Source organism: Gadus macrocephalus, chromosome 5 (assembly GCF_031168955.1).
Source record: "Gadus macrocephalus chromosome 5, ASM3116895v1".
NCBI classification, from domain to species: Eukaryota; Metazoa; Chordata; class Actinopteri; order Gadiformes; family Gadidae; genus Gadus; species Gadus macrocephalus.
The window spans coordinates 13,862,018-13,870,128 of NC_082386.1; positions in this window are offsets into that span (position 1 = coordinate 13,862,018).

Here is an 8,111-nt window from a genome sequence, read left to right on the forward strand (position 1 = left end):
GGTTCACTAAATAAAAAGCACAACAGAGGCTTCTTCTACACCAATATTAATAATGGTGATCTGTGTTAGAGGCGGTGGTGCTGAGCTGAAGAAGGAACCTCTCCTTCTTTGCCTGGGTGCGCGTGCGAGAGGGCCCATGCAGGCCAGCGTACCACAGAGTCAGACCACAACCTGTTATATGAACATCATCATGGTCACACAACGTGTTTACCTTTTGGCAAGGCATGATAATAAAGAAGGATTCATTATTAGGATTTTTAAAACCCTGCATGCATTTTCGGCTGCGGCCACTAGAGTGTTCAGTGAGCCCCCGAACCAACGCAAACTGTCAATGGTGCTCAACCAACCCAGTCTAATGCCACAATGTAGTATGGTCCACAGAGGAAACATTTTAATTTTACAATAATGCCTCTAAACATGCCTCCGTTGTCATAATGTTGGACTATTGTGTCATAGACCGCTAGATGGCGCCAATTCTGTCTTTCTGTTCTCTGTGTTGTTTCCACCTAATGTCGATTGTTAAGCAGACTCACCTGGCCCTGTTAATTAGTCATGTGATTGGTTTAGCCGTGTTTGTCTCACAGTACTTAAGCCTGGTTCTTTCACTCTGTCTCTGTTGAGTCTTCAATGAAATCATGTGAGTAGACCGTGATCTTGAACCCTACGTTTTGGATTTCTTGTTGTTTGACCCTGGACTGTTCTCATACTCCGAGTTTTGGATAACCCTTTGGATTTACTTTGATTGTGTTTTTGCCCTTTTGGTTTGTTGGACTGAGTTTTCGTGTTTTTGCCTTTTGGATTACTTGGACTTTGTGTTTTGGATCTTCTGAGCTTTTTGGAACTTTATTAATGAGGAATAAATACCTTGCACTTATCCTGTTGTTGCCTTCGCACTGAAGTCACCCTAGTTTCTTGTGTACCAAGCCGTGACATCAGTTTTGTATTGTTGCTATTGTGTTCATATAACATGTCCATTTTCATGTGTTAAATACATGGGTCACATGGAAGAATTTTGGTACGTTGAACACAAGGCCTCATATTCGCAGTGCAGCATAGTTGATTGTCCAGTACCACCCGGACTCGAGCTTCAAGACTCGTTAAGTAATGCAATTATTGCTTTTTAAATCTAAGTTTAACCATGTATTTCTATAAGGGATGGGGAAACGATCGTCGAATAGTCAGTCACGTAGAATATCGAATAATGAATGTGACTATCGTTATTTATTACACGGCTCTTCTCAATGGTGCGGAACGCTCCGTTCACTTGCATGGGCCTTCAAATTTCCAGCAGTGAATAGTTTTTTTGATAATTCACCATTGCTTAGAAATAATGACCACTGTCAAGGAAGTTTTGCCATCTGTCTTAGCACTCCGCAAGGAGTCCGGTAACTTATCAACCCCAGCGTCCTTGCTAAGCGACGTCAACGTCTTTCGCTGACTATTTCTCTGCTGATCAACACTACAAATGCTGGTAACAAATAAATTGTAAAAAGACACACCGTGTGAAGTTACTTTTTTCGTTTTGGCAAGTAGCCGTGTAATAAGCGGGATAATGTAAAGAATGTCTCCGGTCCTGATAGAAAATAAGAATATTTTTCCCGATAATGGCCGGCGTTCTAAACATTATCCCGAAACTAGAAAGGCAGAAGTGTTCCATAGTTTCCATATGCTAAAGACGTGTCTAGTTCACTGTCGTGGAAATATCAATCATAACTATAAATATACAATCACATACAAATTATATTAACCTTGTTTATATAATTATTACATTAGAAGGAACTGTATACATTCTCCCTGTAACTTAAAATAAATCCCTTCCTCTCTTTTAACTGAGAGAGGTTAAGTTAATTCGTATTTGAGTTCCCACTGGAGCCAGTCAGTCTGGTATTGAGACCAGGCCAATCGACTCACTTCTTTGTTGTGTAAACTGTTTACAGCCATGTCTTGCAAACCTGCAGACATGTCCAATATCCACAAATTGTACTCCAAATTTACTTGGCCTTAGGTCACTCCCACTCCCTACCAACAATGAAAACGTTTGCCTATAAGAATGTTGTTCACCTATTGTCTCGCGGAATGTGTTCTTGGTAACCTTTGCTGCCAGTACTTTTCCCATGATCATGCCTTAAGATTAAATCAAATATTTCGCTGTCCGACGTGTCCGTGAGAGAACTTTCTCTTCATCATTCACCGTCATGCAGGCGGCGTTCAGTTAAATAAATTAATAAATAACGAGCTGTTTTCGGCGCACGTAGGCCTATCTGCCCAGGGGCGGATCTACTGGGGTGGCATGGGGTGGCAACTGCCACCCTAAAAAAAGCCTTGCCACCCCAGCTGCCACCCCAGTTGGCAGCGCAAAATTCCTTTTTTTTTTTTTTTTTACAAGACATTTACAAAAGCGAGTTTCAAAAGTCTGACTGCAAGTGAATGCAACCAGGAAATATTGCCCCATCCCGCCTGCCCCCCCCCCCCCCTCCCCGAGACTCCCGCCGGCAATGATTTTGAATACAAGGAAGGCGCGAGAGTCCTCCAAACGAACAAAGCAAGCGGCGCGGCAGAGAGACTACATTCTTGAGGTAATACTGATCAACCGTCTATATAAAGAAATTATAATAATTAGAAAAGAGCAGGGCTGTGTATTACAGAAACATCATAGTTAAAGACTTAAGTTAAGATTGGAATGCCTTATAGCTGCATAGCAGGCGCGTGCCGTATGGGCAGGTGGGGCGGCGAACTCCCTGCAAAAGCATTCTCACAAAAAAATAGTTCCTCAGTAAATCATTGCTCCAAGTTTATTTTTAATAATGTGATTGTCACATTAACTATCTATAGTCTCTGTAGGCTTTCCGACTATTTTTGTTCTGTTGATATCAAATTGATGGTGGCGATTCTAGTTGAGTTTAACGTGTCATGCAATGTGGGGCGGCGGAGCTCAACGACCGCGTCCCTCTGTATGTTTCTCGCATAACCCTGCAGGCTGCAATAAGAATTGCAATCCGCGCTAAAGACGCGCTAACAAACACAAACCCTTCTACACTCAGCTGGTTTTCCTGACCGTTAACTTCATGTGCCTCCTTTTGTATCAACAGTCATTCGATTTGATTATATTAAACTTTATTGTCATTGAACCAAGGTACTTGAACAACAAAATGCAAGTCATCTTCTGTAAATTATTTACAAATGGCCATCTCTAATCTACTTGGTTGCACACCTGTCTGAACTTTTATAAACCAATATAAGTCACCAATAATTAATAATAAAACAAGCTTCACATCAAGAGCAAAAAAAATAATAAGGTAAACCCAAAAGGTCTTAAATACTTAGAAATTAAAGATATAAAAATAGAAAGAGAGGGAAATCTTTGATAGCACTTCCCCTGAATCCCCATTTGGCTCTTCCAAGCATGCAGGTAATGCACTCTACTTTGGGAGTTATTCTATGTCACCGCACTTTGAGGGTGGCATTGTATGTAAATTATTGGAATTGGTGAATAAAGTGATATTTGCACTCAAGTTGGACTGATGATTGACATCTGACAGGAATATCTCATGGACCAATGCCAACTTATTGTTAACTAAAGTACATATTGCAGCTCTCTTTGCATATATTTTTAGCCCCATGCCCCTGCTGGTGTAATAGTGCAGGTGTTTGTTGTAAGGCAGGTTGATTTTGTAATTATTCAGTAATAATTTATTACATTTTGTCTGAAACCTTTTGTTTAAATGTAAGGCTTTACTCATCCCACAATAAATTAAATATAATGTTATTGAGTCAAAATATCTAAATGTGGGGGCTTTCCAAGTAAATATTGATTGATATGGCTTTAATTAAATCGGCATACTGTATATACTTCTGCCAGAGGGTGCCACCCCTCAAAATCTCCTGTCCCCCTCTTGCCACCCCATGAATATTTTTCTAGATCCGCCCCTGCATCTGCCTAAGCCCACGTTGAAATAATTTTGTTTCCCATACATAGACCAGTGTGTGGCGCAGTGCCACAGAATCAACACCGAGGGGCACAAATTGATTTTTTTTGTTTTTGTTGCAATTTTGAAATATCAATTTCGTTACGTTCACTCATCTCCGCATAGCACTCTTTCTCCCTGTCATAGCCTACTCATTCACACACTCATGTGAAATGCGGTTATAGTTTATATATATTACGGTGTTAGACCCCCAGGCCGTTCTGCCGGCGATATAAATTGGCTGACGGATGGGGGAGTAGTCTTTGCAGATGTGACCGGTTCGTTCTGCGTTGTGTTTCTTTCTATTTATGAATGACGTGACCCACGATGTGTCTGGACTCGGGCACTCCGACGTCCATTTATTCGATCAGAATCTGAATACACACGTATACAAATAGCTTCCTTAGCCCTTGTGCCCTTACTCCAACTCTCTTCCCAAGGGTATCGCAACAAAGGCCCAACTACATACAATATTACAACAGAAATGATTGAAATAAAAGGAATAAAAGACATACCTGAATACACACATATACAAATAGCTTCCTTAGCCCTTGTGCCCTTACTCCAACTATACGAAACACACAGGGGGGGAAGGGGAACTAGCATGACTACACGAGGGTCAGTTATATGCTAGTACATCGCAACAAAACACAAAGTTCCCCATAACACAGAAATCTATCTAATAACTATGGATAGATTATAAACCCCAGACTTCCAATTAAACAATATATAATCAAAATAATGTAGCAGGATAGAGGTGCTATCCATGTTAGTCACGGTTAAGTACCACTAGTGGCCGTCATGATGTGGGCGGTATAAAAGCAGCCATCCTCCACCTGCCTTTCTTTTTGCGCTCCTGTCACTTGCGCGTCACTTCCGGGCCAAAAGGTAGTCTGGTCCGATAGGGCGACTATTTGTTGCTGCTTCAGGGTTTTCGTGCGAGCTATGGTGTAAGTTCTTGTAAGCAAGTTATTTTAAGTATTCTTTCGTGGCAATGTAGTTGATGCTGTCTGATGGCTAACGCTAGTGTGTTCTCAGGTAAACGCTGATGACGGCCGGAGTCCTCTCTCACTCCCTCCTCCTGTGTGAACGCGTGTGTGTGTGTGTGTGTGCCAGTGTTTGGTCGTAAACAGGTATGTGTTAGCATAGCAAACAACTGTAGCATTTCTGTTTTATGTAGCCACACTAACATCATGTTTGGTCGTAAACAGGACCAACTGCAATCAGCTCATTGGGGTCGCTGCTGCTTTGCCAGGCTGATCTTGCCTTCCCACGCTACTCTGCTTCGCTGCTGCTTTGCTAGGCTGATCTTGCCTTTCCACGCTACTCTGCTTCGCTGCTGCATTGCTGGCTGATATTGCCTTTCCACGCTACTCCGCTTCACTGCTGCTGCACGCCGCGTTGTTTACTTCACATGCTTTGCTCCGGCTGGCACCTCGTGCCTACTGCCGCCTGTCGCTGCGGCGACAGGCCTTCTAAACGAGTGGACTTACCTGTGTGCTTTGCACTTTACATCAATTCCCTGAGGTGAAATTCCCAGGGTGGCGTTGTCGGTTCCTTTTTCTTATTTCTTAGTTAGATCTTTTAGTTTATTTTCCTTTCGCCCACCACCTTGCCACAATAACTAATATAAATAATGATAAATTATATGATGGTCAAAGATTTGATTACAATATAAATGTACACACCTCTTCCCAAGGGTATCGCAACAAAGGGAAGAGGGCAGGGGGCGCGGGAAACTTATCGGGTTCTCTGGAATGTGGGCGGGAGTATAGAAGGAGGTGGAGCCAAATCAAAAAAATAAATAAAATAGAGCTTAAGGCGGCATGGAAAGCTAAACTTCAGGTAATACAGAAAAACAAAGGCAATTGTGTAATTATAATTTAAAGGATATAACACACCCTGTTACACAGAGGCATCCGTCAGCCAAGTTTTTATGTTTTTCACAAAACTTATAAGTACCTGGCAGGCCAAACTCCTCACCGATCTCTTTCCAAGCCTGGTTGGTTTTGTATTTATCTCTGTATATGTCGATCCTCATGTTCCAAAGTACCGTTCTCCTAAAAACGGCCATTATCATATGCTCCCACATCTTTTGTCTCATGTCATTTTCGTCCGCTTATCCGGGGTCGGGTCGCGGGGGGAGCAGCTCAAGCAGGGGGCCCCAGACTTCCCTTTCCCGGGCCACATTGACCAACTCTGACGGGGGGATCCCGAGGCGTTCCCAGGCCAGTGTTGAGATATAATCTCTCCACCTAGTCCTGGGTCTTCCCCGAGGTCTCCTCCCCACTGGACGTGCCTGAAACACCTCCCAAGGAAGGCGCCCAGTGGGCATCCTTACCATGCCCGAACCACCTCAGCTGACTCCTTTCTAAGTAAAGGAGCAGCGGCTCTAATCCGAGTTCTTCACGGATGGCTGAGCTTCTCACCCTATCCCTAAGGGAGACGCCAGCCACCCTTCTGAGAAAACTCATCTCGGCCGCTTGTACCCGCGATCTCGTCCTTTCGGTCATCACCCAGCCCTCATGACCATAGGTGAGGATACGAACGAAGATCGACCGGTAGATCGAGAGCTTTGCCTTGCGGCTCAGCTCTCTTTTCGTTACAAAACACTAGCGACTCCTTCCGTAAATTTACGGAAGCACGGATACGAATAACATACGTATGTTGAAACGAGGCGGAAGGCTCCAACGGAACGGACGGATCCACAATGCATTGCGCGTCCGTCCCCATTCAAAGTCAATAGGGATCAGTCAACGGACGGAGGTAGTGGGCACGGGGCGTGAGACTCCACTTGGACTTCTAACAAATGACTTGTGAACATCTCTGGTTCACAGTGTTGAACCCTGCGGACAGGTAGAGGAAAATTAGATCCGATGAGAGGTACGAGGCTCTGGCGGCATGGAGCCACTCACCGCGAGGAGGGCTGTCTCAGTGGAGTTCGAATTCTTGAAGCCTGACTGATGAGGGTCGAGCCGGTTGTTTTGTGAGATATAGGAGGGCCGTTGGTTAGAGATGGCATGTTCCAGGAATTAAAGAAGAGATCTGGTCTGTAGTTCCGCATGTCAGTGGTGTCATGGTCTGGAGTGGAAGGGACAGAGGGAGTCCTAAGAGGAGGACAGTGTCGAAGTTCCTCGGTGGACATTAGAGAATTTTTTGCGTTGGTAGTGGACATTTGAGGCGAGAGTAGAGGGAGAAAGAGATTTCAGATTACGGCGGGTGGTGACAGTGTGAGGAGTACGGAGGATGCGGAGACTTCAAAGGAAGAGAGAAAGCAACAAAGTGATCAGAAATAGGGAGTGGGATAACAGAGAAAGCCGAGGTACCGCAGGACCTCGTGGCTATAAAGAGTTGATTCTTTTATATTGAGTAAATGTTCCGCCCGATTCATCACTAGTAAACCATGTGTCACCAACTGGGCAACTCCGTTATCAAAATTTGTCCAGAGTTGCCGAACGAAAGTAGAATCTTAACAGCGTCATCTGGAGTCGTTCATGCAAACTTTTCGACATCGCGAAAACGTTTTCTCCATAATTTCCAGCGATGTGAACATACCAGAAGACAAAAAGGGGGCGTGCCTCCGAGAAATGCCTCAAGAAAGCTGGGAGATTACCCGACTTCCGACTGGGAAGGCTGGCACACACGTGGAACACACCATCAGGTCGCACCAGTGTGCGCCCCAGACCAATGGCATTGTTTTCTTTTCTTTTTTAATACATGATTAGACTATTCAACGAATCAATCAAATAGGCTACCACCAGCCTACCTCCATTGGCAGCATTCGCGCCAAGACGACGACTCTCGCAGACAGTGACTACAGATACTCGTAAACTTTTGAAAGCAAATATGAAAACCACAGTCGAAAATTCTGTTGTGTTTTTACGCCAATCACCATTTTTCCGTCGGTCAAATGTGGAAAAGAAGAGGGTGAAGGACTTGGGACCTGACTGTCTGGATTTAACGATCACTCAGCAGACCACCGATCGTGGGAGAGAATACACTCTGAGCTTTTCCTCAAACATGTATGTGAATCGGAATTGGCTAGCTGGGTGTCCAGTAGCTAATGCCTTTTTTTGTTTCCCCTGCCTGTTTCAAAGTTCTGGGACTGAAATGTTGTGGACCACAACAGGGATGAAAGACGTGAAA